General features: G+C 38.0%; 2 protein-coding genes across 7 annotated transcripts in view; one reads left to right on the top strand and one right to left on the bottom strand.

The window, feature by feature from the left end:
- SPO11 (SPO11 initiator of meiotic double stranded breaks) overlaps window positions 1-10,849 on the bottom strand; it is a 1,671,983-nt gene extending 1,661,134 nt beyond the window's left edge. Inside the window, exon 1 of the mRNA XM_044090058.1 lies at window positions 10,737-10,849. The gene's annotated coding sequence lies outside the window, so the exon portion shown is untranslated. The remainder of the gene's footprint in view (window positions 1-10,736) is intronic.
- Window positions 10,850-10,967: 118 nt separating this feature from the next.
- RAE1 (ribonucleic acid export 1) overlaps window positions 10,968-23,178 on the top strand; it is a 601,382-nt gene continuing 589,171 nt past the window's right edge. For 3 of the 6 annotated variants that reach the window (XM_044090057.1, XM_044090054.1, XM_044090056.1), the window contains exon 1: window positions 10,973-11,110. The gene's annotated coding sequence lies outside the window, so the exon portion shown is untranslated. Of the gene's footprint in view, window positions 11,111-23,178 lie in introns of all 6 variants that reach the window. The other 3 variants (XM_044090053.1, XM_044090055.1, XM_044090052.1) reach the window with 2 other exon arrangements.

Genomic DNA, 23,178 nt, shown 5'->3' on the forward strand with positions numbered 1-23,178 from the left:
GCTTATCTTGTTGATTTTTATTCTGAGGTCTCTTCTAGACGAAAGCGACAATAAAGCGTTTTTTATTTGCTAAAGAAATTTTGACTGACATCCTCTGTAGTCTTTGTTGCACCTGGTTGGTGGATTTTTCAGTTGTAATGCTATCAGTTTAAAATAAACATTTGCAGATTTAACAGTTATAAATAACATTTGCAGATTTAACAGTTATAAAGACCCAACACTTTTTTATGCTTTGCAGATATTGCTACAAAAAGATATGCTGTAAGTTTTGGATATTTGAATAATTTTCATTTTGCTTTTTAGGAATGCAGGTTTTTCAATACAGTCAAGAAAAAATATTACATCTGCTACCCAGACTTGCACCAGAGACTGGGGGGGGGGGTGGAGAGCCTAACTGCATGACAGACACATCGGGAAACCCTTGGACATTAAGGCGGTCCTTCCAATACCTCAGCAGTGACTGGGACAATACAGAGTAAGGCCTAAACTTGGCAAAAGCTGTCTTGCACAACACAAGTATTTACAGAAAGACAAGACTATAACACCAGAGGTGAAGACTATTTTTTTTATTAAATGTTCTGTAAATATACATGAAATGTAAGTTAGCATATATACTGAATAATTTATGTAGTTAATGGAAATGTGTTTTAGTTATCTAAAGAAAAGTCAGTTTCAAGTTATATTTTCAGACAATTGTATAAACAATACAAGATTTCAGTTAATGCTTTCATGTGTTCAAATACTGGCAGAAGACTAGTAGTGCTTTAGTAATACTTTAGTTTTCAGAATAAAATATTCATACACAGCTATTTCAAATGTTGAGCATAAATATATATCACTTTAGTGTAAATTTCAGTCAAGTTTCAGAATATGACATTCATACCCAGTTATTTTAAAATGTTCAGTACAGTACATTTCAGTATATAATATTCATACTCAGTTATACATTTTTAACAGCATTACTAGACAGTTTACAGAGTTATTTGTTAAAGACTGATCAAAGAATTAATAGTAATAGTTATTTAATATACTCAAAGCATGACAGTTCAGGCTTAATTTGTTACAGAATACTGTTCCCATTATGCAGTAATTATTATACATTAGAGAAAGTTAAAAAGAAACTGACAGGGTATGTAAAGGTATAGATCTGCAGAAAGCATAGTTTTTTTGTACTTCTACTATTACAGCCCATTTACATGATATTTGAGAGACAGATTTAAAAGCCAGACATCTATTTCAGTACATAGAAATTAAAAAGCTAAATGGACAGGATTATTTGTAACAAATCCAGCTGTAGATTTACAGAAAAAAATGTATACAGTATATGAAAATTATGTTTCAATATACATATATTATAGGTGTAAAACGAGAGTTTGGCTACATAGCTATATGTTAAACAATCGCTTTAAATCATAAAGTTAAGAGACTTCAAAAGATTTTCAAATAATTAACCGACCATAAATGCTTAAGACTGCATGTTATTTACCTGACAAGAAAAATATATTAGTTCTAGTGACCATTCTAGTGCAGACTATTAATACATTTATAATGTGATAACTGATTCAAATCCCAGTTCAAGGAAAACTCTCACCTTCTCCTACAGTTTAACTCTACTCTTAGGTTGCTCTTCTCCCTACAATATGATTCCAGTATTGTTTAGGTACCTGAAACTTGCTTGTACAGTAGAGTTGATTATCCGAACATTGATGATCTGAAATGTCAATTATCCGAATGCTCCCTTTCAAAATTTTTGGGTAGGAAACATCATAAATTCTGAATAAGTAAACATTATACGTATTTGTTTGTGTGTCTTTTTGAGCTTCTGGCATGAAAAATATTGTTTGTTGTCCACTAGAACTGCTGAAAGGTTGAAAGTGTATTCCCTGCATGCAGAAAAAAAACAAAATTTTAGATTTTTTTTTTTTTATCTGAGTCTATGTATGTGTGATTATCCAAACAGTTTTGAACTACCCTAGGTCCCAATTAATTTAGATAATCGACTGTACTTTAAAAACTTTCATTTCCTCACTTTGATATCAAAGGAAGGGAAAGATTACCCATTTTTTTAAGCTTAACTTCTCACATAAATTGCAGAGGAATTTGTCTACACCTGCATGATATACCACAGACACAGAAATTTGTAGTCAGGAGCTCAGGCTGCTGTAAACAAGACAGAGGTGTGAACTGCTTTCCATTGTCTTTATTGCAGAGAGGAAGACAACTTACACTGATGCACAGCTGCTTCCAATGTAGCCATGCCTTTCATAGCAAAACAAAGCAATTAGATCAGTCAATGGTTCAAAGGCGGTTGTCATCTCTTTTGACAAATTTACATAAGCAGTATCAGTACTGAAATGCTAAGCTTTAAATGTCTGCTGTTTACACTACTTTACATTTTAAGATGACTTGAATGTAGTATCAAAGAGGTCTGTGACATTCAAAGTCAGAAAATATTTTTTCGTGTAAAGTATCAGCACATTTACCAAAGTGTAGTGGGAGGGGCTGTCAATTCATCTTGGACTACAAAATGATACATTGAACAAAGGCCTGCAATTTAGCAACTGCATTGGTTGCAACTGTATAATTCCTTAGCATACTGCAAAACAAGACATGAGACGCACACAACTGAGGGCCATTCAAAAAAATAAAACAAGCAGTCCTGTTACAGACAGTATATAAAGATGATAGTGACTGACATTAAACCCATTATATGTTAATGGAATGGGAATACACCACTATTTCCTTATGTCTGGCATGGCTCATAGAAAGCAAATTGAAATGGATTATAGGAAAGAAAGGTCTGAAGAAAAATAAGAGCACGTTGATATGTCTAGTCCCATTGACAGTCATTTTGCAGAAAACACATTCAAATTCAATAAGAAGCAGAGTGATTTTAAGATGTTAAAATAGTTCTGACAAGAGTGAAAAAAAAATTATTTTTTTTTTAGTTCCAAAGCAGTTTTCCTTTCAGTAATAACAGAATTTCAGAATAAATCCTACTTAAATACAGTTAGTAAAATAGACTTTGCAGAGGCCTAATATTAAGGTCAGGCCTGTGTCTTCATTTTATATTTCATATTTTAAAGAAATTACAAAAATAAACCCATTTAGGGATCTCATTAGAAGGATTTGTAAGATCAAGTTGAATTTAAAGGCCTAGAAACGCAGCAATATTGAAGCAGATGTATATCTTCATTTTACATGCAAATACAACAGAAAGGACAAGGACAAACAGGCTTGGGAACCAAGGTTAAAGGGATGCGTATACATTTACAGGGTTTTCGTATTATTAGGAGATCCTTCAGACACAGTGAGTTAGTTTATTCGGACTGGTAAGCAGAAAGTCACTGCAGTGCCGTCCACAGAAGTTTGATACAGACACTTGAGAATGAGTGCGGATGTCAGGTCAAATATCCAGCATTCCAGAATATTAAGTATGTTATTCAGGAAAAAAGAAATGAGTGCAGAAGCTAGGGACATTATAATTCAGTTTATCAGCATTGTTATTGGAGACAGTTGTTGTTTGTCTTTCGGCTTTTCCCGGTTAGGGGTCGCCACAGTGGAACTTCGGTCCGCTAATGATTGGCAGTAGATTTTCACGAACGCCAAGGTGCCAGCTCGACGTTCAACCTTCAACGAAGGCACGCCTATTTACACATGTCTTTTGAACGCCCACCCAACCACAGGAAGGGCATGCATGATTTGATATTCTGAGTACCGAATTTATGAACAGTATAATGAGTACAGAAGCTATGGACATTGCAATTCAGTTTATCAGCACTGTTATTGGAGAAAGTAACATTTGATTTGGATATTGTTGACATCTAAGTCCACTGTACATAATAAAACATTCTTAACCAAACTACAGTGTATGCAGACTTTTACTCTGAAAGATACAAAAAAAATTGGCACATATCTGGCACCTGTTCAACACGTTCTGGGTAATTAAAAGATAAAGACATTCATTCCAGTTAATTTCAGTAATTTTTCGCCAAGGACGATTCCAAGCCCGCCTGCAAAAGGAGGAGGGTGGTCACCCTGCCGCAGTGACCAGAACAGGGAAACTAGGCAAGAAACCTCATGGAAATTCAAACAAACTCATTCGCTCATGCTACCGCATCTGGGACATGTGATGCATCAACACTGGGGACCCAGGGTGCTGGTGAGAAGTGGGCTACTGGCCAAAGGAAATTCATTACACCAAAGTTGGAAACCTGTATCACCATATGGAACATTCAAAGTGGCCACCAAGTCGGCCAAAAGGAAATCATGAAATGCAGAATCTAGATCTCTGCAGTGTTGGAGTTACAACTCACTGGATATGGAACAGACCATCCAGCCACATACAGCCGATGAAACGATGACACTGTACTACTCTGGTGGTGGGTTTATGGTCGATAGCTAGGCTGCAAGAAGCATAATCACTTTCCAACCAATACTGGATGATGGTATCAACAAGACTCACATTCTGCCCATCTATTGATCAACTGAGACAAGTCCAGACCCAGCCAAGGATAAATTCTACAACCAGCTCCAATACACGCTGGATTCGATCCCACAGAATGAGATAATCATCTTGGCGGAAGACTTCAAATGTCCACATTGACGAGGACAGGTCTGGTTGGGAAGGAAAGCTGGGTAGAGTTGGTCTTGGGAACATTTTTATTTATTTATTTGACATTTGTTGACTGGGATACTCTGAATGAGCTACTGCCCTTTTATAGCGGAGGCCCGGGGAGAAAAGCTCCACAGTACAACTAAGTAAAAAATAAAAAGAGCAAAACCACCAAACGAGAATCAGAAGCACATGAAACATAAAATATTAGTAAAAAACTGTGCCAAAGGCTAGAAGGTATTTGTAAACGCTTTCGTAAAAACTTCTTCAGACCATGTCAAATTACACAATTCAGTTGTTAAATACAAATTTAAAAAAGAGGCAGCCAATAAAATATGCAGTTCACAAACACATGATGAAAAAAAAATTAAAACCTCCTCTTCTTCAATTTAGGTTTTATAGAAACCTCGTCATTTAGTCCAAAAGCTTTATCAGCTTGCAGATGTAGCATCCAAAATAATACAAGGCTTTCCGTATAATTAATAATATCACCAAGTTTACCGTTTTCATTTACCATCTCAATAACTTTAAAATTAAAGTTGTGTGTAATATCTGTGTCTTTAATATGCCTAGCCAGAGTTATTAACATTAGAATTCCTGATGTCCCTCTGATGCTCCCTCATTCTTTCAAATAGCATCCTATTTGTTTTGTCTATGTAAAATTTTTTGCAAACATTGCACTGTACCAAAGTAAACTAAATTTGTTGTCCTGCAAGTCGCATGAACTTAAAAATTATATGTAGCACCAGTATAAGGATGAACAAAGCTATTATGTGTATCAATTAAATGACAGAAATTACAGGAGCCACAAGGAAAAGTCCCCTGTATATTACTGCTATTACTGGTTGTAGGGCTCTTGTTAACATAGTAGCCTTTTCAGGGACTTTTTATTCCTGAATAAGAAAGTTGGTTCTGTTCCTATTATGGCATTAATTGTACTATCCGATGTCAAAACATGCCAGCTCCAAGTAAAAAATAAATTGCATGATTAAAGAAAACTACAACATGATTAAAGAAAAATACAATAAGATAATTAAGCAAATTTCCATTACAGTACGAGTAAGAATAACAGCATAAGTGACATACAATGTAGTACGTATAGAAACAGGTAATAAGAAAAACTGGCAAAAACACAGTAGGATTGTCATCAGTGGACAACAGTACAATTAGAGCATTCTGTTTTGTAAGCTACATTAGGTGTAGATGTTTATATAAAAGCCATATTGCAAGTAGGATGGAGGTAGCAGGTTACCAGGACTAAGAAGTGAAATAGCAAGGAGAGTAGTAAGTGACTGGTAAAATATTAGAAGTCTGCTATTTTTTTATGAGATAGAGAAAATGGAGGGCTCTGAAGGAAAGGGAGGAGTTGAGAAAAAAATGAAGAAGAAAGGATTGGGTTCAAGTGTGATGATTACCATGACAAATCCAAGTGCTGTTTAGCTAATTTTTGAGAGCTTTCTTGAAGTCATGGACACGGGTAATGTTTCTTAGGGTCATGGGAAGCCTGTTCCATAAAACAGAGTGAAGACAGCTGTAGAGATTCTGTCCAATGATTTTTTAGGTTTGAGGATCTGTAAGAGGCATTGGTCTGAGCTTCTGAGGGATCGAGGGGGGTATAGAGGGAGACAAGTGAGGAAATGTTAGGGCAGGTGGAGAGCTTATTCAGGATAGTATGGATGATGAGAAGATAAGAGTCGGTTAGGAAACTCTAGCCAGCTGAGAGTACTGAGAGCATGGCAGTGGTGTGATTTAGAAGGGAGATTAGCAGCAAATCTAGCTACTTTACTGTAGATGGTTTTGAGTTTGGAAAGTAGTGAGAACTGTAAGTTAGTTAAGATTTGCAAGCTGTAGAAGAGGTTAGAGAGAAGATATGTTTGACAAGTGAGTTTCTGGAGTCAGGTGTGAGGATATACAGTAGGCTAAGCTTTTGGTGGGTTTTCTTGATACAGTGAAGGGCATGGCAGTCAAATTTAAATTGGTCGTCTATGATTGCTCCAAGGAGCTTAGTGTGGATATCAGCTATGACAGCAGTGTTGTTAAGGGAGGAGATGGTGAATGAGGATTTGAGGCGATAGTGGGATTTGGGGAGGAATAGTAGACATTTTGTCTTTTGGGGGTTTAGTACGAGTTGATTGTTAGTAAGCCATGTTTCAGTGAGGTTGAAAGATTTGTGTCACGGTGAGCAGGTCAGATGAGTTGTCAGCAACGGAGATGATTATGTAATCATCTGCATACTGTACGAGGGATAACTGAGGACAGGATGCGTGAAGCTGGTTAGTAAAGGTGTTAAAAAGGAGGCGGCCTAGAACTGAGCCTTCATTTTAATGGGGAAAAAGAGCAGACAGCCATTTGACAGATTGCTCTCTGTTTTTGAGGTAGCTGTTAAATCAAGAGATAGTTGCTGAGGAGAGATTGTTGATAAAGTTTGGAAAGGCGGATGGGGAGGGAGACACTTTGGAGAAATCTAAAATAAGACAGGACACAAGCTTATTGTTGTCTCTAGCTAGGGAGACAGAGTTAGTAAAGGATATAAGTACTGTAGGTGGAAGCCATGCTGGGTAGGGGTGATCAGGTTTTCTTGCGTGAGGTAGGCCATGATTTGTTTATGTACACAGTGTCTGAGAATTTTTGACAGGCGAAAAGTGTGGGAATAGGTCAACAATTAGAGAGCTTGACAGAATTTCCAAGAAGAGGACAAACATCTCTATCACCACCAAGATTCACCTTTTCCAGGCACTGATCTTGCCAATTCTCCTTTATGGATCGGAAACGTGGAACCTCTTCAAGCCAGAGCTGAACAAGCTTCAGGTTTTTCAAATGCGATGCCTGCAGCAAGTCTTGGGAATTTCGCTTTGTGACCACATTAGAAATGACAGCATTCGGACCAGATGTGATCAACAGCCAACAATCAGCAAATTGATCCAGAACAGGAGGCTGGTTTGGACATGAGCAGGATGAACACCATACCATTATGGAGAGAGGACCCAGTGAACTGGAGAGTTCACAAATCTGCACCGAAAAAGAAGAAATGGGCTAAACAGGTTAAAGAGGACCTGAGATGCAGGCGGCTCAACCCCCAGGAGGCCAGAAACATTGTCATGGACCAAACAGCATAGAAAGGCATCATGAAGGAAGTTCAGAATCCAGTGGCAACCACAGTCATGTACTGACTGACTATGGGGTCAACCACCTCCGCTGGCCACCAGCTAAGGACAAAAGAAGTTTTCAGTATTCTACAGTGCTATAGATTCTTACACAGACAATTAATGCTGTGCCAAAGATAAAAGTTAAACTGCCACAATATAATATTGTATAAATTAAGTACTTCAACTATTGCTTACTGATGACACAAGTATTTGTTTTTATTCCTTGTTATAAATTCTTTGTTACAGCACTCTCTTTATATTTCAATGTACATACTTATGTCTATCTGTAAAAATTATATTTATACTGAGACGTTCTTTTAATAAATATTATCTGACCTATTTTTTCCTTAACAAACCACCAGTGCAAAAGTGCTCTACCAAGTTGGACCTCCTTTTCAGGAGAGACAAAATAAACAGACATCCAAATACTTCAAATATATGGGAGGTGTGGTTAAGAAGAAGGGACATCTGAATGAGGAGGTTAAAACTAGATGTCTAAGTGCTGTAGCTAACTGGCACAAAGTGTCAAGGGCAGTGTGTGACAGAGAGAAGAATACAATGATTAAGAAGTTGTAGAGTGAGGTGTGCAAAACAATGGTGAGACCAGTGAGCTTTGTATGGCACTGAAACATGGACAGTAAAGGCAGCTTAACTGAGGAAGCCTGCTGAGAATATGGAAATGAAGTGCTTCAGATGTATAGTAGGATACACACCGTGGGAGAGATGAAGAAAAGGACACTAGAGCAGAAGCCAAAGGAGCCCCAGTTGCACAGCAGGTCAAGAATGGATTACAGTGGTATGGTCATTTGCAAGAAACTGTATAAAAATGGAGAAAAGGAATTCATGACTACCTAGTACACACAGTCAGCTTCATTATAAAAAAATCTCAGTCTTACCAGTTAGCAAACAAATTAATAGCAGAACTTTTATTTTTCAAAAAATAAATGCTCCTGTAAATTAAGTTTTAAAGATGAGATTAAAAAACACAGATGTTGTGCTGTAGGTTCAAGGATTCACAGTGTCAATCCGGGAGTTACTCCCCCTTGCTGGATGTGTGGGGTTGTCTTTCACGGACATTAAATCAGTATTGCCCATTAGAGTTTCAGTTTATGTACTTCAACTATCTTAAACTTTTTAAATGTTCAGAAGATACAGAATTATGGCACAGTCTAAACCACTTAACTGACATCAATGGAATGTCAATCCAGTCGGCACTGCCCACACCTGCACAAAATACCATGGTGTGTCCAAAAGTAAACACTCGCCATGAAATGTTTTGATTCCCCATTACTGCTAGCAGTTGTTTACAAATAAATCATTCTCATACTTCTCAACTGGCCAGATTTTTGCCTCAAATTTTCGGTCTGTTCCTCACAAATTTGTGGTTCTCTGACCTAAGTCACTAAATAATGACATACATTTCAGTTTTAGACTTCATATCCTTCAGAAAATGCATGCTAACACAAACACTGTAAGAAAATCAGGGTTCTGTTGCACTGGATTGCTTAATAATAGTTTACTGTAATGAGCAGCATATAATAATAGCAGCAGATATAAAAGTCACAGCAGCATATTCAAATGGTATATAGCAGCATAATACAGCAGATAAATGAAAGCACAAAAGTAGTTCAACAAGGATATCTGAAAAGTCTTGTACCAAACTGAAAATGCACTCTCTCTCTGTCCTAAACATACATATTACTTCAATTTAGTTACTTTCCTCTGGTAGTGTATCCACCTCCTCAATCTTGATTCCCAAACCTTGTCTAGCAGGTACCTGACAGTGCTGTCTATTCCTTATCTAGAATTCAATTGCAAATACACATCTTTCCCTTTAGAAAGGAACACTCCATAGCTTCTTTCCTTTGACAACTGTAATGTCTACACATCTCATGCTTAGCCAGAAAGGTTATCTTTTCTCTTTTACTGAATTGTCTTTCCCTGAAACTGTATATATAAATGAAGACACAGGCCTGACTCTATATTTTCAGACCTATTCTACTGCATTCATTTTATCTTATGCCTGACAACTACTTTAAGTGAAAAGCCTCAGTCTTAAAAGTCCTATTATTCTAGCAGTTTTCTAAGTTTATTAAAGCAGTATTACAAATCTGTCCGTATTTTTGAGCCCTTGTCTCCCCATTATTTTAGGCTTTGTCCATATTTCTTGCACTGAGAGGTATGGTCAGGCTTATTAACAAACGGTTTTGCAAAAAGGTCAAAAATGATTAACCATAAAGGGTTTATAAGTGAATACTAGGCTAAATGCACTAGGGCCATTTTAAGCATGACCAATAACCCGAGTTCATAATTAAACCATGTGTTTATCAAGTGAAGGCCTTAACTATTATGCCATCCTACCCACGGGGGTGGGTTTGCTTACAAATAATGTTATTTTTTTTTTAATTTCAATCTACATTAAGCCTTATATATAGCAGGTTTATGGCACACTTTAATATTTATTTAAATTGCGTTACGGTTTTGGGGCAACACCAGGGGAACATCTGTGGAACTTAACTGAACGTGTAAACGCATAGACTTAAGTTTATGTTTTACAGAAAAACAAATGCATGCAGCATTTTGAGGGAAAAAGAACAGCGTTACTTAGGAGGACAGCAAGTAAAAACAAATGATGTGCAAGTACTGATGCAATAAATTAAGCAGAAACACAGGAAGGAATCGGATCTACCTAATGGAAAGACTGTTAGCATCGATTTACAAAACTTCGCGTCAAATCTTCCACAAGAAAATGACCCAGATATGAGGAAAAATAGCGCAGCGCGAACTTTTCATAGACATCACAATACGTTAGAATTATTATGTTGTGTCTATGCTTAAATAGTAGCTTTAATACTCTTGAAAATTTTAATGCAAAAATAATACGTTGTAATGTGTTCTCCCAATGATGTATTAGTCACATTACTTTTACTATAACACTTTACTTGACGTATCGTTAAGCAAACAAAAAGATATACCTGAAAAAGCAGGTTATTGCTTCAATTTGCTAAATACCTAATTTTCTAGTAAACAAACCATTACAGGCTTCAAATAGTGCGCCACACAAAAACACCAAATGACATACAGCAACGCGTGACGCGACCAATAAGCATAGCGTACCTGAAACTCTGGACCGGAGAGTACGACAAAAACTACGAACTGTGTTGTCAATGACGTAATTTATTCGCGCCGTATCGGTCGTGGGTGGAAGGCGGTGCATAGAATTTTGTTAAGCTTTGTTTTTTCTGTCATTAGATGTAGGTTTCAAGAAGTTTGGCAATGCTGGAATAAATTATTGAGCTGTGAAAAGTGGCGTGTTGTGTGGGCTGCTTATTGGAGCATTCTTGCCAAGGTGAATATTAATATGGAGCTTGCTTTTATCCATTTTTATTCTTTTTCCTCGTTTTCTGTGATGTTTTGTTATGTATTTTGAGTGGTGATTATACCTTTAGCATGTTATGCATCGATTTACTTTTTGCTTAAGTCTTTGTGTTCATTATGTGTTTCTTATTGGATAGACTCGGGGGGAATTAGATGATGGGTTTTGGAGCCATGTGCATCTCGTTTAACTTCCTATTACTTGTTGAACTTGCCTCTCTCTTAATTTAGGGATACGTATTTGTCGAAATGTTGGTTGGCTTTAGTCTTTCCATATTGATTAGTTCTGACTGCCATATCGCACATGATTATTCAATACTCGGATGTGTTCTTAAGTATTGTCAACAGCTTTCAGCTTCCGTAGTGTGTGTGGAATGTTTCTGAAAATTAGTAGTAGTCTTTTTTTTTTTTTTTTTTTTTTTTTTTTGTGTAACGTGACAGGACAGGATTAGTAGATGTTTGGGTGGTGCACGAAGTTTTAAATCCCTCCTTACCAGAATAAGAGACAAAGGACCCAAATGGGGAAGAGTTTAAGTATTAATACCAGTAGGTGTAAGATAGCTGTCAGGTTAAGACTGCATTAATTGACATGCTTGTTCTGAAGTGAAAGAAGTATGCAGCTGTAATGTATGTTAATATTTCCTGATTATAATTCAGCAATTTTTTGTCAAAGTAACACTGATTATGGAAGGGTCATATCAAAATAATGAGTCCAGATCAAGCAAGTTATGAGTACAATGTAGGCACCATTTTTTTTTATTGGAGTGTTGTTCTTAATGCCTAGGGTTCTTTTGTGTGGTCATCTAATGCCCTTTTAAGAGGTGTTCCTGCATTCAGAACATTTCTTCGTAAATAAATGTCTTTAGTTATATAAACTTTTTGTTTTGTGATACTTAACTCATTATATGTTATGCATATGAAGTAAATCCCATTGTTGTATTGAGTATGTTATTGTTTAATATACTGCACAGTGGTGACATCACAGTGGATGGTTGCCTCATAGCAAGAGGTTCTGCAGTTTGATTCTCAGCAAGGGTGCCTTCTGTGCAGAGTCTGCATGTCTTCGTGTGAGTTTCCTCTAGGTGCTCTTGTTTTCTTCCACATTCCAGATACGTGCATTAAGTAGATTGGACACACTAAATTGGCAATAGGTGTGAGTGTGTATATGAGTGTGACCGTACGGATAGCCGTCTGGTGGTGGGAATCTTGCCTCTAGATGATTGTCATTGTTGAAGTGACTCCCCGACCCCATGTGCAGGAATGCAAAAAGAGTTTATGGATGGGTGGATTTCCAATCGAAATCTGTTGGTGCCACATGATAATTTAAAAAAAAAAAAAAAAAAAAATGTAGGTTAGTTATTTTAGTTCTGTTTGCTTAGTATTATAAATCATTGCTCATACCTGCAAATAGTTGTGATCAGTTTACCACTATTCAGTACGTTGTTGTCATGTAGTACCCCAGTAGTAAAAGAAAATATATAGGCTACCATTTTCAGGCAGAGCCTGGGTGATTTGGTTCACAGTTGAAACCAAGATAGGTATATATTGTTAAAAAAATAGATTATGACCGTTCCTTTTCTAATTTTTTTTAATTAAAAAAAAAAATATATATATATATATATATATATATATATATATATATATATAGATGAGTTCATATCAACTTGTTGATAATCAATACACTAAAGTTCCAATACTGAAGGGTACAGTAAGTGATGAAAGGTTAAATTGGTGAAATCGGAATGCCTGCTCCTCTGCGTGTGTAGAGAGCGGAACATGTTAGTGATCAGTTTTGAGTTTTGCTAATAGGTGACTGGTATTGTTTGCTAACTGGCTATATTCTGGCACTGAGTACATGTATGCTGTTAGTAGGCTTTTGAGTTCATATTGTAAAGTTTCAGTAATTTAACACTTAGATTTTGCATTCAGTATTCTGGCTTTCCTTATACTGCTCTTCGAATAAACAGGAACAGCAAAAACAAACTTCAGAAGCACACAAGAAGGAGTGCTGACGAATCCACCAAGCCACACAGACCTTAACGCAAGTTTATTGAAAGCAATAAAAGAAGCGTTTTCGCCACTACAGTTTAGTAGCTTCTTCAGAGGTACAGGAACCAAAAAGCCCCAAGCCTTTTGGTCCTTATTTAAATACTTACAATCAGTTGGATATCAATTAAACAAATACATCACTTCATGCTCATTAATAATCAAACATTTTTAAAAAGGAAATGTCTATTAAAATAACACAATCCCCTTCGATAATCAAACAAAGGTAAAATATAAGAATAAGGTAAAATGCACAAGCAGATAATATAACTGTTGTTAAAATAAAATAAATAGAAGAATGTATCTAAGGAAATGTTTATTTTTTATATTCATATTCTATCCATATTTTAGTGTGTGTGTGAAAGAGAGAGAGATTAAAGGGAACTGTGTCCAAAAAGTTCTAGTTTATTGTTAGTATAGTTCTGAAAATGCAGATACTTCTTCATTGCTGACTTCTCAGATTCTCTGACTCTTTCATAATGCATTCTGTGAGGAAAGTAGCCCATTTCTGTCAAGTCTGCAATGTTTTTAATTTGAAGCAAAATCTGTGAAAGGTGCAAGTACAGGAGTATAATATTTTTTTATGAAGAGAAAACATCATCTTTGCATATTACTTGGAGAAAGAACACACACCAGCAATTTGTAACCTTTTCTTATTCTGGGTCATATTTTATTATCAGTGACTGCTACATGTTGGAAACCCTAATAACATAGTCTAACAAATTCAAATTAATTAATCACATGTTGCATTGCATTTTCATTGTTGCGTCAAAGTTTGACAATTAACAGTCTGTCTGTTTGGCAAAGATTTAACTGAATAAATTTGAGGTTGTGCTTCACTCCTGAAGTCAGAGTACCTAGATAGGTGCTAATTTCCAGCAGTCTACAAAAATGATTGTAAGAGAAGGCCTTCTACAGCCTTTGTAGGAAGGTTATAGTCAATTTTGAGATCCATTTCAGTTGACCTTGAGGCTATTCCTTAGTAGGGGGGTCTTTAGGATTCCTTGTTTAGGAAACAGAAAGTGAAGATATCTCTGGCTTCCTCATCTAGAGATGAGGGAAAAAGCATTAGGGTTCATCAATCTCATTTTGTTGAATGTGGATGACACATGAGGGCATCTTTTAGTTTCCAGGTGCTTGGATGCTGATGGGACCAGTGAAAGTAGGTTAGATATCATAGGGAGTACAAGATTACTTGGGGCTAAAATAGAAGAGTGACCTGACATGGGGGTGTCTGAAGTCCATGTCAGAAGAGACCTTATGCCTTTGCTTGCCTTCCTTCCTTCTCATTGAGGTCCCTGTACCTAGGATTATGGTGTTTTTTTTCTTCTCCTTCTACTGAGATAACTGTTTGTCTGTGACAGGATGAGCTTAGCTTCCTGGTGTTATGAGCATTGGCTTTAGATTATTGTCGCCATTAATGTGGTTCCCTGATCCATTATGCAAAAAATGGGGGAGATTTGTGGATGGATTCATCTCTACCATCAGATATTGCCATTAAGCTGGCAGGGGGTTAAGGGGATGAAACATAAGTAGGCCAGAGACAAATGAGTTCCTGAATGTGCTAGACTGTCACAGGTATCTGTTTACTGGAGGCACACTTGTCATTGTTTGCAGAAGTAGGATGGCATTGTATGCTGAATTAGTATGATCCAGAGGATAAAATGAGAACAAATGGGAAGAAGCATTTGCAGTTAAGGAGACAAATGTAGACAGTCACATGATCTCTATTCATAGTAGAAGAGAAGCTGGGGGGATTAGAGTAGACTGCCTAGGACCAGTTGCTGCTTACAGCCTCAGGGAGTAGTCATAGAACATTGGCAAACAAGTTATGGGTCGGAGGTAGGATCAAGGTCGGAGGTAGGATCAAGTCCACAAAATACTTTCAGACCTTCTTTAAGGTGTTTGTATAGGTTATATGTCTATATATGTATATGCGTGTTTTATGTATCGGATGGAGCAGTGGTGTAGCAGCGCTGTTGCCTCACCGCAAGAGTTTCTCCGGTTCGATTCTTAGCTGGGTTGCCTTCTGTGTGTAGTCTGCATGCCCTCCCTGCATTTGTGTGGGTTTTCTCCAGGTGCTCCAGTTTCCTCCCACGTTCCAAAGACATACAGTAGGTGAATTGGACACTCTTAACTTGGCCCCAGGTGTGTGTGTGCATCAATCCCCCATGAACCGTAGGAATGGCAGTGCAGATTCAGCAATTGGAAACATTAAGGGATGATGCACAAGTATATTTTATGGCTTGGTAGGTATTGAATGGTGGATGCCATGCAGGTTTTTTGGCATGATGTATTACTGTAGTGGAAAATAGGAATGGCCACAGTAAAAATATAAGAACAAAAATAACTACTAAAATGGTTGCACAGTACTTTAGTGGAAATGGTGGTCTCGGTGGTACGTTATGAGAATGGAGAAGTGTTCCGATTGAAGAAATGTCAGACATTGTTAGGTGCAGGAACAGTATGGCTGCGAGTACGGGAAGTGATAGGTGGAGATTTTGGAGCCGTGAAAGGTAGAGGTGTTTGATCTTTGGAAGGGACGACTTTTTTAACGTGTGATATATGAATTTAGGTTGGTGAGCCTTGCAATCGTACTGCTGAAGAGGTTGTCAATAGAACCAGGTAAGGCCCTTTTTAACGAGGTTGCAGTGCTGTTTTTTTGGAAAGAGACTTGACGTACACCCAATTGCCTGGTTGTAGTTTGGAAGACGTGAAAGGATCAGGGTTATGTTGTGCAGCTGCTACTTGGCGGTGATAACACTGTAAGAAAGAAACGAGAAGTGCAGTATACAATAACATCATGATCAAAGGCATTGTACTCAGAAAAGGGTGGTGGTGGAGTCATGGGCATTTGTATAGGTCGGGCCATTAGAATTTCATGAGGAGAAAAACCTTTAGTAGGATGTACTTGTGCTCTCAAAGAGAGCAAAGCTAGTGGTAAGGCCTGTACCCAAGTGAGGCCTGTTTTAGTAGTAATTTTTGCTAGTCTAGTTTTTAGTGTTTGATTTATGCGTTCTATAATTTCAGATGCCTGCGGTCTATATGGACAGTGAAATGCGGTCTATATGGACAGTGAAATGCGGTCTATATGGACAGTGAAATTTCCTGCAGTCTATATGGACAGTGAAATTTTAGAGTGATGCCCAATATAGTACACAGTGAGTCAATTAATTGAGCTGTAAAATGTGTTCCACGGTCGGAATATATATAACAAGGAACACCAAATTGAGGTATAAAGTCATCATAAAATTTTTTAGCAACTGAGATAGCATTATTTTTCGCACAAGGGTATGCTTCTAACCATTCAGAAAAACATTAACAACAGTTAAAACATATTTAAAACGCGCACAAAGTGGTAATTTAATGAAATTTCATTGCAAAGCACAAAATGATCTCAATGGTTTTGGTAAGGGTTGTACGGGAGCCATTGTGCCTTTGGAAATATTGTACTGTAAACAAATGGAGCATTTGCTCACAAAGTGCTGTACAGAAAAAGAAAGCTTTGGGGCAAACCAATCCTTTTGGATTTGTTTTATTAAAGCTTGTACCCCAACATGGGCTGGCAAATGATAAGCTTTAATGAGGGAATTTAGCATGGATAGGGGGCAGACCAATTTGCCATCTGGATGTTGCCAAATCAAATCAGATTGTTGAAAACAATTTTGAGCCAGCCATGTTTTTTTTTTTTTTATTCTGAGACTTTATTTTGTAAAGCTTTTAGTACTGTATTATTAAAAAAATTTTATAGGTTGTAATGACTGCAAAAAGTGATCCTGAACGGTTTGTGACAAAGCAGCCTGTTTAGCAGCCCAGTCAGCAAAATTATTGCCTTTGCTCTTGAAAGTGATAAATTATTGATATAAAAATGGTTTTTAACTGGTGTTCCGGAAGATGTTAAGAACCCTTGTTTTTTCCATAATATACCAAAATTATGAACAACACCATGGGCATAACGGGAATCAGTATAAATAGTAACAGACTTGTCTTTAGCTAGTTTACATGCATGTGATAATGCCACTAATGTTGCGCCCTGTGCGGAGGCGCCAGTTGGTAATCGTGTTGATTGCAATACTTCAGTCGGTGTGCAGACTGACCAAGCAGCTTGGAATTTTTCGGAGTTTGTTTTTAAACAGGATCCATTAACGAAAATAACTAAATCAGGATTTTGCAAATGAGTATTAAATAAATTCAACCTAGGAGAAAGAACAGAGTTAACTACTAAAACACAATTATGTGGTTCTCCCTCGTCTGAAGTTGGTATTAAAGAGGCAGGGTTTAGTGGTGGGCAGCATTTAATTTGTAAAGCAGGATTTTTCATTAAACTTATTTCATACTTAGTAAGACGTGCATTTGAAAGATATTGTGTTTTAGTTTTTAAAAGTAAGGCTTGAACAGCATGCGGGACTGCTAGTACAGTGTCATGTCTCAGGGTTAGTGGAGCTGCCATATCTACCAAGACTGCAGCAGCAGCCACAGCCTGTAAGCAAGCTGGATAACCAGAAGCAACTGGATCCAATTGAGTGCTATAGTAAGCAATTGGTCGGTGTTCTCCAGTGCGTTGCTGGGTTAAGAGACCCAGAGCAGTCTTATTTCATTCGCAACAAAAGAAAACAAAAGGTTTAGAATAGTCTGGTAACCCTAAGGCAAGAGGGTTTACTAGGACTGTTTTAATTGCCTGAAAGGCCTTATCATGCTGTGACGTCCAGGGTAGAGGGTCTGTAATGTCCTTTTTCAAGAGTTGCAACAGAGGGGCGGTAATTTTTGAAAAATTAGACACCCACTGTCTGCAATATTCTGCTAGACCAAGGAACCCTCTAAGTTGCGTCTGGGTTACAGGATGAGGTGCAGTTTGAATAGAACTGATACGGTTTGGGAGTATCCGACGAGAACCCATTTCAGTTATGTGTCCTAAATACTGTACTTTATCTTGACAAGATTGTAATTTTGATTTATTTACTTTAAATCCACATGCGGCTAGAAATTTTAACACTAAAAGAGAATCTTCCTTACAGGCGTTACTGTCTGGGGAGGCTATAAGGATATTGTCCACATATTGGACTAGTACTGAACGTGACGGTAGCTGTAAATCTTGGAATTGCCTATGCATTTCCCTTGAAAATAAAGTTGGAGATTTTACATACCCCTGGGGCAATCGGGTCCAAGTATACTGTTGCCCTTTGTAGATAAAAGCAAACAAATATTGACTATTACAATGTACTGGGATAGAGAAAAAGGCTGATGAAATATTTATTACTGTAAAACATTTAGCTGTAGGTGGGATAGTGGCAGGGTTTGGCACAATTGGGAAGACAGGCATAACTGCTTTGTTAACTTCCCATAGATACTGTAAAACATTTAGCTGTCGATGGGATACAACTTAAAATAGTGGCAGGGTTTGGCACAATTGGGAAGACAGGCATAATTGCTTTGTTAACTTCCCGTAGATCTTGCACAAATTTGTAAGCTTGTTTACCAGGTTTCTTTACTGGTAATATTGGAGTATTACACGGGTTTGTGGTGGGTACTATTATCCCTTGCTGTGCTAGTGCAGAAATAACAGGGGCTATACTAGAAATAGCCTCAGCTGTCAGAGAGTACTGTGGTACTTGCGGCAATTTTGCTCCAGGTTTTAGAGTTATTTTTACAGGGATAGCTGAAGTCCAAAATCCTACGTTATTATCATGAGTTGTCCACAAGCAAGAGGGCAGGGAGTGTAAATTTTCATTTTTGTTAGAATCTGACTGAATACACATTGATTGCAATGTGATAGTATTATTTAAGGCTGCTAAAGTAGTGTCCTGTTGGACTGAAGGTACTTGGAGAAAGATGGTGGCCCCATTTTGCACAATAAGTCTCGTCTTAATAAATTTAAAGGCGCCGATGGTCCTACTAAAAAGGCATGATTATTCTGTAATGGTCCCAAAGTTATTGGGACCAGAACGGTTTTAGAATACTCGATAGGTATACTGGAAACACCTACTCCTTTAGTCAGTTTATTAGAAAGTGGAATATTCATGGCTGTTCTGTTAGTAAGCATAGATTTAGTTGCTCAACAATGGATATGGTTTGTTTTTAACCAGTAACATAACATGTGGCCCGTCCTGATTCACAGGAAGGAAGGGGTACAACTGCTGCTGTTTTTGTCCAGGGAACCTTCATTGTGGTTGTTGTCGAGGGTTTGGCATCCAGTTAGAATTTCATTGTTGTGGCGCCTCAGTGTATGGTGCTGGTTGCTCTGCCAAATATGGTCACTTGGCCACAATTGAAACATTTATTTTGATTTCTTGGATTCTGGGTTTGGGTGGGTTGTGTGCCTTGATAGTTTTGTTTATTGTGAGTAGCTGGACTGTGACCTTTACCCTTCCCCCATCCCCGCCCTCGTCCTCTACCTCGATGACCGGGTTGGCCCAGAGTGTTACACATTTTGAATTTGTGCTTGTACTAATTTTTCCTATAAATCCTTCTTTTCCTTAGCCAAATGGTCAGATAGGTATTGTACTTGCTGGACTAACTTATGCAGGCCCAGACTGGGCCAATTTAAACATACTTTTTTAAATTTATTTCTCACTTGAGGGTGTAACCCATTCACAAAAGCAGCTGACAGCCCGCTCTGAGCTGGCCCTTCGGTGGGCTTTGGGTATCCGGAATATGCCTCAAAGGCATCAGTAAGTCATTGTAAATATTTATTTATAGGTTTGTCTTTTCTTTGTAAGACTGATTTAATCTTAGACCAATTTGGGGTAGGTGGTACTATAACAATAATGGCATTAACAATTCATTGTCTAACCGCTTCAAAACCGTTTTCCCCTTGTGTGTTATGTTTTGGTATTGGGGTGGGGACATTAGCATGATTCCATATACGTTTTATGAGATCAGCTGGAACAGCGTATTGGAGGACAGCTTTAACTTTTTTTATAGTAGGATTTGTAAACATATGTGTCCTGCTAATACGCGTTGAAACTTTGCTGGGTTATTACGAATGGGTGGAAGTGATTTGGTAATAGCTTGAAAATCAACTGCCGACCACACCCTAGGTACTAAGACAGTAGCCGGTTGTTTCGCATCTCTGGCATGTGCTGGATTTGGAACTTCCCTTAGTGGAAATGCTTCGTCTCACAAGCTTGTGCTCGAATCGGAAGTGAAGCTTTGATGAGATTTATTTGGATTAATGTAATCATTCTTATTCTTAACCACAATTGGGCATTGCTTATAATATTTACCCTTGTGTGAGTAAACCGTTTTCCTTTTTTGAGGTATTTTCGGCTGATTGGACCTAGGGTCAAAAAGCATTTGCACTTTTTTTTGTGGTGTTTTTTAATCTTAGAGCGGGTTACTTTAGGGGATGATTTGCCTGTATTTATTTGGTGGGGTTGTTCTATAGTCAGGCGACTAGGCTGGCCTCTTATCACCTGATCTTCCCATCTGGGGTCCTGAATGATTTGCTTTTTTATCCGCCGGCCTTCACTCGGTATTGTAGAACTAACAGTTCCATCCTGTAGTTGTGAAGGTTGATATTGCGGTGGAGAAGCCGTAGGGGGTGGGGGGAACCATGGATTATCATCTTCAGATGATTCTGGTATCTGTAGTTTATTTAATTCTTGTACTGGATATAATCCCTTAAAGGGTGGGTGTTTTAAACGTTTACCATTAGCTATGTCTAGATTCTTGGTAGTTTGTCGCAGTTCCTTTATTTGCTCTTTTAACTTTTGTTGACTATGACTACTAATGACTGAATTTTTTTTTCGTTTTTTTGCCTCACACATCCAGTCATTAAAAGCTGCCCAGCACAACCCTGGTATTTTTTCTTTTCTTTTTTTTTTTTTTTCCTAAATTAGTCAGAACATCTTTATTAAAACTACCATTTTCCAGAAAAGCAAGATCCGCCGTCGTCCTTAGTAAGGGCGATCCACTGATCTAAAAACATACAACTGTCCCGGGGCACCCGATAAAACATATAACCAGCTGGTGTACCTTTTTTTGGCTCATTTATTTTTTCCACACTCACTCCTATTTTCACTCAGTACCCCACTATTACTTGATGAGCTATACTTGTTTACCACAAGTTTAGCTAAGGCGTTATGAAAACGTCTTTTTACCCCGCTCTTATACAAGAAGCTGTACCTGTTTGACACAGGTTTAACTAAGACGTTATAAAAACGTCTTTTTACTCCGCTCTCATACAATAAGCTATACCTGTTTAACACAGGTTTAGCTAAGATGTAATAGAAACGTCTGTTTCCCCACTTTCATTTCTTCTTTCATACGTATGACGCCAGTTTATTTTCCAGATTAACCCCACTCTCATACTGCATATTCAAAGCAGAAAAGAAATGCATGCCACTTACTTTAAAACGACTGAAAGAGAGAAATCATAACTTTGTCAGGAAAAAAAAATGTTGTTCATAAAACTTTAGAAGGCAGACAGGGTCAGAAAAATGAAAGAAATACCACAGAAACAGAAAAATCTGTTGTGGGCCCTTTTAGCAGTATTTCGTTCAGTTTTCAACTGCTGCAGCTTGCTCTTAATTCAGATCCGGGTCACGGCACCAATTGTAAAATTTCACAGTACGTTAAAAATGAAGACAGATTTTTTTTTTAGTGGCTTTTATTAACTACAGTACACACGTTCAGGAGTCTCATGGAAAGTACCAGGGAGACTTCCGGAACAAAGAAATAAACAAGCTTATATACTGGCGATATTGCTGACAGTGCAGAAATGTAAAATTGGACCAATTAGATTATTACACAGGGCAATTAATCAATCAAAGGTTTACCCGTAAACATAAGACAATTCACATCATCATATCTCTAGGCAAAAGAGAAAATCGAATATACTTCCATAAAAGGCACATTTCCTGCCTTCAAGCAGAATCTAGCTTGTTCAGTATTTTTCCATTGTTCACAGTTCAGAGTTAACAGTACTCAGTACATCTCAGTTTATACAAACTGTCACATACTCAATTCCCTTGAAACACATGCTTTGACTGTTCATATTCTACAGTTGGGGCTCGGGCTAGCAACCCGACCCATAAAGCCCGTACCTGCTATGGAAACGAGTGCTACAGTGGGCTCATTGCCCAGTGTGTTAATTGCACGAGAGCATGTTGGGTATATGAGTCGATGTTGTGAGCAGACTTTATTTTTCATTTGCGCATTCGGTTCAAGAACTACATTGTTTTGTGACATTTTGATAGTAAGCTTACACACACACACACACACACACACACACACACACACACACACACACACACACACACACACGACCATATGTCCGAGACAAAAAGACCAGAAACCTGTAATTAACGAAACTCCATAGCACTGAAACCTGAACTGCCGAAGAAGCAATTGCATATGTCTCAAACCACTCTTATGACTGCAGGTCATGCAGCAGTCATAAGAATATCACTTCCACACCTGAGGGACCCGGGCTCCTTCTAAAGCCAGGGACCCCCACCCCCTCGGGCACCTACAGCCGACAATGTTGCCAAACACCAAGCCAGGACTATGTGGAAAGGGTATGGAAATACTGGCTCCCAATTCCATTAATCCCTTCTAGGAACTAGGCCCTGCCTCCAGCTGCCATGGTACCAACACCCAGACAGGTCAGCACCAAGGTGAAAGCTTCATGGGCTGCTGCAAGCACCTGATTTTTTAAACTGGAAAATTGCTAACTCAGTTTAAAAACATTGAGTACGAACAGCCACTACTTAATCACATACATTTCCAGTGAGATTGTGCCTCAGGGGCTGCAACTGTAAAATTCCCCTACAATGTCAACACAGGGGGCTCTGTATTCAACATGTTTTGTCATATTACAACAAAAACTGGTTGACCACAATAAACAAAAATGGTCAACCTTTCCGATCAAATCGGGAGTCTTCATGAGGAGATAATGGCGCATCCTCATTTTCACTAGCTGCGTTACCTATGGGATGATATCCATGCAAAAACTTCCCAGCACGTAGATACTCTTACTGAAAAGAAAAAAGCAAG

This window comes from Protopterus annectens, chromosome 12.part0, assembly GCF_019279795.1.
Source record: "Protopterus annectens isolate FY-2018-M chromosome 12.part0, PAN1.0, whole genome shotgun sequence".
In the NCBI taxonomy this organism is placed as follows: domain Eukaryota; kingdom Metazoa; phylum Chordata; order Ceratodontiformes; family Protopteridae; genus Protopterus; species Protopterus annectens.